The following is an 11,746-nucleotide window of genomic DNA, read 5'->3' as shown; positions in this document are numbered from 1 at the left end:
ATAGCATGCATTTATTTAAAATAAACGTCCACTCACAATTTAGGCCTAAGCCTGATGTCGATCTGGGGCCTCGTCTGCTCGAGCCTCCTCACGTCCTGTTCCAAATATAATATTAATTTCCCAACCAATAATCCAATATTTAATCAAAATAGGCAAAATTACCCGAGAGCCATAAATACGCTCATCATTGCCTAACTTCGATATTCTTAAATCGGAACGATCCGAACTTAAATATCATACTCAACAGTCGTAAATACAACCTCCCAAAAATACGACTTAAATCCTACGGCCGGATTCTACATTAATTAACCGCCAAAAATACCAAACTTCGGAAATTCACAAACCTATCCAAATCTCATCCAAAAATTCCATAAATCACATCAATAAAATCCTCTTAATATTCCACACTTAAAACCCTAAAAATCTCTTAACCGGCGGCTCCGCCGGCAGCGGCGGCCGGAGGCCAATTCTGGCGACCTCCAAAACCTATGAAATTTTGACAGAATAATCTCCTCATCATGCTCTACAACTTTCATAACCAGCACATCACCCAATTCCAAGCCTAACTAAGCTAATCGAAAGAAAACATCCTAAAAGCCCTAGAAAATTCAACTCCACATTTCTCCTTACCTAGCTCAAGAGGGAGTGAGCTGATTGGAGGGGTTGCTGCATGGGAAGAGGGCTACAAAAAGAGCCAAGGATCGCCGGTTTTGGTGGCCGGAGGAGGGAGTTCCGACGGCCGGAAGTTCGGGGCAGCCTAGCATTTCGGGCAACACCGCTCTCTCACGGCGGCGCTAGGGGAGCTGTCACCGGTCCAAGAAGGTTGCTGGGTTGATGGCCGACCGAACGGGACCGGTGCGGCGGCGGTTGGTGGCCGGACGGCGACGGAAAGATCGGCTGCGGGAAAACCGGGAGGGAGAGAGAGAGAAAAGGGGGCTGGGCTTGACCACCCCTTGGCCCGGTCCAACCTTCTTATACCACCCAAATCCAAAATAAAACACCCCGAAAAAAATACCCGAATAAAAATTACTTTTTACTAGTTAAAATTTACCATTTTTACCGTCGTCGAAATTTTCTCTTACGAATAATCCTCCGCACCTAAACGTCCCCGGAACCCCTCTAGGGATCAATTAAACTATTAACTTAATGACGGAGACGGTAAAATTCTTATTATAATCAGGCTAGTAAATAATGTAAAAATATAAGGGTCGGGATGTGACAAGAATAATATTGATCAGGATGTTTGTCCCCCTCATTACCTTCATATGGGTGACGAGATCGGTAGTGTGTGGCTGTCTAAGTCATTTCAGGAGCCTCCTATGGGTGGTGAAAGGCTTGGTGGAAACCTAGAGATTCCTCTATCCTTCGCGTGACCAATGTGTGTATGCTTGGAGTGCAAAATCGCGTGCTTGGGTTGATTGCTGGTGTTAGTTTTCACAGTGTGAGCATGACAGTGGCGGCGGCGGCTTCAGCTTGGGCGAGGATTGACGGTAGCAAAACTTGGTCAGGGATGACTCCTAGGGTTTCCCTCTAGGCCCCATTGTTTGGGCCTGGTTAGGCTTGGGTAGTTATTTTGTTTTTTAATTTTATTTCTTTTTTGGGTTCATATCTTTTTTCACGAAAAGATATTGGACCTTTTATTATCTTGCCTTGAGCGAGAGAGATCGCAAAGGAAACAGAGACTCGGTGGTCCTTTAATTGGGACTTATATTTTATTCGCCGAGCTCTATAATTTCTTTATTTTGGGCTTCATACAAGAAGGTGGGTGTACTAGGAGATTGCTAGTATAGTTTGCTCTTTTTTGGGTGAATTTGTAGTAGTTTCTAGGGAACGGTTCTTTCTGTCGCCCTCACTGAGGGGGATCGTTTTTGTACTGCTTGCTGAGCTAATAAAGGATGACCTCTTTTGATCAAAAAAAGAATGGAGTTGAGATAAGTCATCACTTTGACAGAGAAAGTGAGAGACGTTTCAAAGGAATAAAGGGAGGAGAGAGAGATGATGTTATCTTGGGACCTCAAAGGTGAGTACTCACAATAACACCACTAAAGGAGGTTGAAAGCCAAAAACAGGTGTTAAGTAGTACCATTTATTTTTGTACTCCCTCACACCAAACATAGGCCAACCCACTTAGTACCTCTTATCTAATACCTCTTATTTAATCCTATGTACCAAACATGCACTAGAGGAGTTGTTATATTATTAATAAATGAATAATTATCGATAAATGAATATTTATTACTTTATAGAGGGTGTCATTAAGAGTTTTCTTAATAAGAAAGTGGCATACTATTACCTTAAACAATAACAAAACACAAAAAACTCATCCTTAAAAAGATTTAAACAAAGAAGTACAAAAGCCTAAGCCTGAAGTCAATAATATCATATGTTGACTACCATTTTCATCAAGAAATGACCAAAATGTCCAGTTTATAAACAGAATTACATGCTTTACCATTCTTCTCTCCCAAAACCCTTGATCTGACCCCTCTCTCTCTCCACAGTACAACGCTAGCACGCTGCTAGATCGATGTCGTCGCTTGATCCACTACACCGGCATTGTACTTCGACTCTGTTATTAGATCGACTCCGCCACTCGATCGAAGCTGAAGCCGGAGGAGTTAAGTATTGACGTCGCCGCTTGATCGCTGTCGATCAATCGATGGTCGCCTCTTGATCAACTACGTCGAAACTGGACATCGACTCCATTGCTAGATTGAATTCGGCAGTTCAATCTAACCTAGAGCCGAAGGAATTAGATATCAACGTCATCCAGATCTTGACAACGGTGACTACGACGACGATGATCGAAGAGCCCGATGTGGAGACTAAAAGGTACCATAGGGGCTGAGGTTAGTGAACTTGCTCGTTCTCGCCGAAGGAAGATATGCCGGTCTATTTTCGGTTTGTAATAATTTGGGGAAATGTAGTTAAGGTTTTTAGTTTGTATTAATTTGGGTAAATAAAGGTGAGGTGATTTTGGTGGAGGGAGTTGTGTTACTGTAATTTTCATACTGTTGCTTTCTTATTAATCCCAAATTTGGTGACGAGTTTTTGCAAAATCGAGTGTTATAAAGTGTTGTATGTCTCATTATGCATAAAGATTAGAAGACTAGACCCCCAGGTAGTAGCACCAAGATTAGACGACCGGCCTAGGCAGTAGCAGCAAGTCTCGACGACCAGGCCCAGGCAGTAGCAGCAAAATTGGACGACAAGATTGGACGACCAGGCAGTAGTGCGTAGCAAGATTGGGCGACCTGGCAGTAGCAGCAAGATTGGACAACCAATGCAGTAGCAGCAAGATTTGACGTTTTGTTCTCTCTCCCAATTTCAGCTTTTAAGTTATGCGGGGTTAGTTTGGTAAATTACCTCATGACACATGACAGATAAAAAAGAATTTGTCTTAATTGTTAAAAACTATCCTTATTTGTTTATAATCAATGTAATTGGATGTTTTTGTGTTTCAGATCTTTTTAAAGGGGGTATGTGTAGTTTGTTATTTCTGAATTTGTTACAAGTTTTCTTAATTTTTTATAATACAAGGAAAAAATGAAGAACTTTATATAAATACTTTGAGAATAACTAAATTGAGAAATTAAGGCTGGTGCTATTAAGAGACCTTATTTTGCTATTCACACACTCCTTTTATGATGTGAGCCAATCATAAAACAAATTTAAGGGGCAATTGTGTAGATACAATTAAATTTGTAATGATAGGAAAACACATGGGGTGTATGAATAACAAAATAGAGTGTGTTAATAACATCACCCAAAATTAATACGGTTAAGAGTTTCTTTAATTTGAATTTTGAACATTATTTACTATCACTTTTATGTATTTTAAATATTATTAATATTTTTTGTGATACTTTTAAATATTTATTTAATTAATTATTACTTTACATTTTCTTGGGACCTAAAAGGAGTCTAGAAAAATTATTATCTTATGCATTATGAGGTTCCTATTAATATACATTGGTCCCGAGTCGGGACCGGAGAAATTTATTAGAATTGAAATTTGTTTAAAATCGTGACTTTAAGGACCACGTCATTAATTTAACTGAGAAAATTGACGGAATGACTATTTGGATTAAAAATTGTGACTTTAAGGACCATTCAGATTAAAATAAAACTAGAAGGACTAAACAGATGTCGACTTCAAACCACAAGGACTATACAGTATTTTATCCAATTTATTATCTTATGCATTACAAGGTTCCTAGTAAACCGTCACGCCGGCATCCTCCCTTGCCAACCACCGACCACATCACCACCTCTGTCAAGATGATGCCCGTTGCACACGAGAAAGATCACAAAATGCCGAGACCCGTTCGAATCCAGTGAATTCGAACCCAAACTAGAAACCAGCGATGCCCCTAACCAGCCATCACAACCTTGTGTTCGCCGATTTCGCATCGTCGCCTCGATCCAGTCCGACCCCGAACATCTATACTCCGTCCTCAAGTGAAACTGACCTCTCCTCGAAACCCCCGCAATCCTCTACCACCCGAACTTCCACATGGTCGATGCCAATCCAAACCCCACTCCTCTCCTTCTGCTAGACCTTTCTCTGTAGGACACTAGGTCCTTTACGGCTCGTCCGACGCCGCCGCCGGAAGGATCTCTCAAAAGCTAAAGGGTTTTTTGAGTGAGAATATAAGAGATAAAATTGGGAGTTATACCTTAATAGATTGATATTTTTGAGTAGATTTTGAGTCCTTTAATTAGATTGAAGATGCAAAACTTATATAAATAATAATAGGTTTGGGTGTCATAAAATTTAAATGACTTCAAGTTTCAGACAAAGAGTTAGACATGCCCTAAGTTGAATTTAGAGATAATGTCCATTTAGTACAATTTTTGGAACGTCACTTCCCATTCCAAAAAATATTAAAACAGATTGTCTATTTGTATGTAAGATGACATAATTTATGCTCATTCTAACTATTCTTATCTAAAGTCTTAGCAAACAAATTATTTTAAGACTATTTTGTCCTCACCTCTTAAAGATGCATAGAGAGAAAATTTTGCGGGAACCTCACTGGACTTTGGTTGTTGGAATTAGATCCAATTAATACCCCATTCTTCATCTCAGCCTTGATTGAATTAAGCTCGTGCATTATAGGAGGCGTGCAGATCTAATTTGGTATAGAACCTCCTTCCTAAATCTACTTCATCCTCGGTTTAGTGATGCTACTGACGCTGGTCCTCCTCACTGTCCTAGTCAGCGACGATTCTGTCACACTACAACTTGAGAAAAGGTTTAACCTCGAGTTAAGGAGTGAATCGTACTGTAATTACAAACAATTTAATATCCATAATTAAAATGAGACCGATATCATTACATGACATAGAAAACAAAACCTTCAAACGTTTATTTAAATTAGAATCTTATAAGACGGTACTTAAAACGCATATGTTTAAAACATTACAGACACACAACAAACAAACAAGAATAGCGTTTCTTTTCGAAACGTCCATTCTTTATTCAAGCCCTATTTACAAAGAAAACAAGAAACCTTAATTTACAATATAACATACTTGATGCTTCAAGGTCCACACCTGCAATGAGTTTGATTAAGAGATGAGCTACGCTCAGTAGGGCTAGTTAAAATGCTAAACATATATGACATTAACTTCAAACAAACAAACAAATATATAAATGCAATATGAACTTGACTCTCACCCCCACACCTCACTTCACTCTCGAATATAGTTTCTTCATTTGTTAGTCGTCTTGTTATACTCATGGTCTCCAAACTCGAAACCCGATTAGATCGTTTATAGACGTCCGCCGTCATAGGGTTCTGCATTCCTCAGTTTGTGCACTAATGGGCTGGCATGGATTTATGAACAACCCATGAGGAAACTCAACTACACAAATGGTTTCCTAATAACAAAGTTTCATATATTTCCAACACTCATTCTTCTTTTAATCTCCAACCTCACTCTTCTCCATGAAAACATGTAATATAATTTCGAAATAGAAAGGGAATATCATCCAATATTCCCATTTATATGTTTTCTAATAACAAAGTTTCATATATTCCCATTTATATGTTTATATGTTCCAACCTCACTCTTCTCATTTATATGTTTTCCAATATAAACATGTCATAATTGATTTAAAGTTCAATATCATCCAACATTTAATTCAATTCATATCAAACAACTCAATGTCAATCAAATCAATACCAATCAATCCAATACCAAACAATCCAATATCCCAAACAATTCATGTAATAGCATAAATAATAACACAATCACCCCATCAAACCCTACCTCGATTTGCACAGCACAAACTCGAGCTCAAACTTCACTTCTCACACTTATGGATTGCCAAGATCATCTCCGGAACCTTACCCAAAAGGTAAAGCACATATAAAGAATGATGAACTAAGGTTAGTAACTATGTTATAAGTAGTATACATAAATAAGAAAACTCTACTACTTTACTGTGAAACAAAAATTAAATAATACTTGAAAGCTATTTAAAGAGCTTTACAAAGATACTTTCGGATTTCAAAACAAAGACTTGAGCTGAAAGATATCATGCCTCAAGTAGGCAAGAAAATCAGTTTTTCTACAGAATTCTGGAAACTTACAGCAACAATAAAACTTAGTTTTGGAAGCTTTAAATCGATTTTTGGAGTAACAAATGGAGTTCTAAAGCTCCGAAACAGAAAGGGAACAATTCCAAAACATTAGAACGATTTTAAACATAACAAACAGTTGAATCAAAAGGATCCAAAATTTGATTTGGACACCCAAACTCAAGAACAAGGTTCTTCAGAAGCAAACTAAAACGATTCTAATCAAAACAACATCTCTGATTCGAATTTGGATTCTTATCTATAGAAGTCTCAGAATTCAAAATCACCAACTGTGATTAAATAAATGAATCATGCTTACTCAGGAATAAGAATCAAGAACCAAAGCAAACCATAAATAAAACTATGAAATTGAAATGGAAATTGAAATTGCTAGAAGATGATATGGGTTTTACCTTAGAAAAACGAATTGGAAAAGGTTTTCTCTCTCACTCCACAACTCTCCCAATTTTTGTCCTCCCCAGAACTCTCTCTAGTTTTGCTAAAAATTTTAGCCGACTCTCCCAATCCATCCTAATCTACTAAGGCTTAGACTCCTAGACCTCCACCTAGCCCCTACTCCTAGACCTCCCTCCTAAACAGAATTTTGTCCTGAAATTCAAACTTACCGGAAGTAGAGAAAAGTTCTGGATACTTTTTATGCATCTCAGTTTCCAACTCCCATGTTTACTCTTTAACGTTCCCATTTTGCCAAAGAATTCTGACCAAAGGAATAGTTTTGGTACGTAGGACTTGTTCCTTACGATCTAGAATCTGAATTGGCGTTGTTTCATAAGACAACTGCTCATCTACTTTGAATTCTCCCTAATCGATGACATGGCTAGGATTTGGTTGATACTTTCGCAACATTGAAACATGGAAAACATTGTGGATATTTGATAGCTGAGGTGGCAATGCTACCATATAAGCAACTTCTCCAATTCTTTCTAGAATTTCAAAAGGTCCAACAAAGCGTGGAGCTAACTTTCCCGACTTCCCAAATCTTTGAACTCCCTTACGTGGTGACACCTTTAAGAAAACGAAATCACCAACCATGAACTCTAAAGTTCTATTCCTCTTATCCGCATAATTTTTTTGTCAAGTCTGAGCAGTGAGTATACGTTGCTTGATAATCCTAATCTTTTCAGTAGTTTCCTGCACATAGTCAGGTCCAAGTAAGATTTTATCACCCACTTCTGTCCAACACATTGGTGATCTACAAGGTCTCCCATAAAGAGCTTCATACGGTGCCATTTTGATACTGGACTGAAAACTGTTATTGTATGTAAACTCTGCCAAAGACAGATAATATTCCCAACTTCCATGAGAATCTAGCACACATGCCCTCAACATATCTTCCAATATTTGAATAGTTCGCTCTGACTGTCCGTCCGTCTGTGGATGAAATGTACTATTGAAATTCAACTTTGTTCCCAAAGCACGTTGTAGACTTTCCCACAATCTAGAAGTGAACTTTGAATCTCTATCAGACACAATAGACAGAGGAACTCCAGGGAGTTTAACTATTTCTTGAACATATAATTTTTCAAGACTTTATGTTGAGTCTGTTGTCTTGACCGGGAGAAAATGTGCAGACTTCGTTAAACGATCGACAATTACCCACACATAATCCTTTTCTTTAGGCGAATGAGGTAATCCAGTCACCAAATTCATAGTTATGTGATCCCATTTCCATTCAGCTATAGGAAGTGGTTGAAGTTTTCCTCCTGGCTTACGATGCTCAGCTTTCACTTGCTGACAAGTCAGACACTTCGACACAAAAGTCGCTATAAATTTGTTCATAGTACAGAATTGACGACAAAGGTCATGGTATAACTTTGTCCCACTTGGATGGATAGTATACAACGAGTAATGTGCCTGACGAAGGACTTCATTTCTCATATCTGAGATTTTTGGAACATATAGTCTTCCCTAATATCTTAATCCACTATCTTGGAAGGTCCATCCTTCTAGTTTTTCTCCATTCCTCATTTTCTCTAACAATTCTTTAGAAGTCTTATCCTCTTGTTGCTTCTCAATAATTTTCCCCATCAAAGTAGGTTGTGATGTCATGTTGTAAAGATACGCACCACTCTTGTGCTTCCTGACATACAGTTGATATTCACAAATGGATTCTACCATTTTCCATTTTTAGAGTTGCATACTTGCAGAACAGCCATCTGTTTTTCTACTTAAAGCATCCGCTACTACATTAGTTTTTCTAGGATGATAATTCAACCTAAAGTCATAATCCTCTAGATATTCCATCCAACGTCGTTGTCTTAAGTTAAGCTCATTTTGAGTATAAAGATACTTCAAACTTTTATGATCAGAGTAGAGCTCGAACTGTTCACCATACAAATAATGTCTCTAGGTCTTCAAAGCATGAACAATTGCTGCTAACTCCAAGTCATGAGTTGGATAATTCTTTCCATGCGATTTCAACTGACCAAAAGTGTAAACCATAACATTCTTGAGCTGCATTAGTACACATCCTAACCCACGCAGTGACGCGTTAGTGTAGACTGTATATTTGATGCCTTGCTCAAGAATTATTAAGATTGGGGCCGTAGTTAACCGAACCTTCAGTTCATGAAATGACTCTTCACATTCAATCGTCCATATAAATGGAACTCCTTTTCGTGTCAACTGAGTCATTGGTGTAGCTATTCGGGAAAAGTCCTTTATAAATCTTCTGTAGTAACATGCCAAACCCAAAAAAAGCTATGTACGTGAGCGACAGTCTTAGGTTGACTCCAATTTACCACTGCTTTAACCTTTGAAGAGTCTATAGCTATGCCCTTTTTCAAAATCACATGGCCAAGAAACTTCACTTCACATAGCCAAAATTGACATTTACTCAACTTAGCAAAAAGTTGATGTTCTCTCAACGTCTCCAAAACAATGGACAAGTGTTGCTCGTGATCTGCCTTTGATTTGGAGTAAATGAGAATATCATCAATGAACATGATCACAAACTGGTCCAAATACGCCCTAAAAACACGATTCATCAAATCCATAAACGTTGTTGGTGCATTCATCAAACCAAAAGGCATAACAAGAAACTCATAATGCCCATATCGAGATTTGAATGTCGTCTTCTGAATATCTTCCTCCTTGACTCGTAATTGATGATAACCTAACTGTAGATCGATCTTGGAAAAGAATTCACAGCCTCTTAATTGATTGAAGAGATCATCAATCCTCGGAAGTGGATACTTGTTCTTCACAATAACTCTATTCAATTGCCGGTAATTTCGACACATACGAAGTGATCCATCTTTCTTCTTCACAAACAAAGCCGGTGCACCCCAAGGTGACACACTAGGACGAATAAATCCTTTAGTTCGTAATTCATCACTTTGAGCTCTAAGTTTTGTTAACTCCTTTGGGGCCATACGATAAGGAGGTCTGGAAATTGGTGTCATACCAGGGGAAACTTCAATAGCAAATTCAACTTCATGTTCTGGAGGCAACTTGAAAAAATCCTCTGAATTGAGTCACAATCGGAATTGATTCAATGTCTACGTCATTCGTTTCTACCAAAGCCAAATTGGCAATCATCATTGAGTAATTAATACCTTTCCTATCAAAGGCCAACTGAGGATTTGTCAGTCCATTATCCCCAATAAAGGTGATAACTTCTCCTTCCTTTTTGTGGTTAACGTCACCGTCTTCTTCTCACAATCGAAGATAGCCTTGTAATGAGAGAGCCAATCTATCCCCAAGATGACATCATACTCTAATAAGTCCATTATCATCAAGTCGAAGAAAAGTCCTCAACCCGAAATTCCTACCATACATGATCTAGACACCTTATCAACTTTCATGCTACCACCCATAGGGGATCCTATTTTTAAAGGACATTGTAAAAACTCGTACACTAATCCTAATGCACATGCAAAAGAAGTGGATATAAAAGAATGTGAAGCGCTCGTATCAAACAAAATTCTACCCCAAGTGTTAAAAATTGGGAGTGTACCTTCCACAACAGTATGATCATATGGATTCTCCATGTTATTCAGACTTCCCATCTCCATTTGATCTTCACCTTGGAATTGGTCGCCTGCTTCAGTTTCGTTGGTAGTCTCAACTTCATCCTCACCATAACCCATAGCATAAACTCGACCTTGAGCTACACGATTCTGCCTTTTAGCTCCAACTTGAGGTCTAGCTGCAGTTGGTTAACCAGTAGGACGAGGGGCATGTGGTCTAACTTGTGGTCTAGCCCAATTTTGTTATGTTGGGACAGGAGCATGATATGGTTGTTGTGGGGCATAGAATTGGGGTTGGGCAGTAAGGTACCGAGTGTTCGGCACACGATATTGTTGTTGTGGAGCCCAAGGCACCTGATATGTAGGCAACCCTACACAATCTTTTGCATAATGTCCTTGTTGAACACAATGATAACAAAATAGAGGAGGTCGAGAAGGTTGATTATTGGATGGGTAGCAAGGAAGGTTAGGTCATTGACGTTTGTTACTTGGTCCAAGTCCACCTTTTCCAATTTCCCAAAAGGTTTTTGATTCTTGCATCATCTATTCAGCCATAAGAGCGCGTTCAACTACATCAATGTACCTATCAAGCTTGAGTATTACTACTTTCTCTTTGATCTGTGGTTTCAGACCTTCTTCAAAGCGCCTTGCTTTAGCATAGTCATCTGGTATAAACTCAGGTGCAAAACGTATTAGTTCTTCAAATTTAGCCTGATATTCTCCCACAAGTATATTCATTGAAGAAGAGAAGAGAACTCCTTAGATTTCAGACGACGCTGTTAAGAAAGACTTTCTCAAATTCGGCCCATATTGTAATCACAGTATTTGGAATACAAAGCATAGACTCCCACCAACGATACGCCTGACCCTCCAGATAGGTACAAGCAATAGTCACTTGCAAATCTTCAAGAATCTTCTTATTTGTCAGACTCTTTTTCATCTGTCGCACCCATTCTGCAACAACCATTGGATCTGTGCTCATTTTAAACACTAGCAGCTTTAACTTATGAAACTCACCTTGTGTCACATCCCGACCCTTATATTTTTACCTTATTTACTAGCTTGATTATAATAAGAATTTTACCGTCTCGATCATTGAGTTAATAGCTTAATTGGTCCCTAGAGGGGTTTCAGGGTCGATTTAGTGCTGAGGATTATTCGTGG

Source organism: Fragaria vesca, linkage group LG5, assembly GCF_000184155.1.
Source record: "Fragaria vesca subsp. vesca linkage group LG5, FraVesHawaii_1.0, whole genome shotgun sequence".
In the NCBI taxonomy this organism is placed as follows: domain Eukaryota; kingdom Viridiplantae; phylum Streptophyta; class Magnoliopsida; order Rosales; family Rosaceae; genus Fragaria; species Fragaria vesca.
This window is presented reverse-complemented; position numbering follows the sequence as displayed.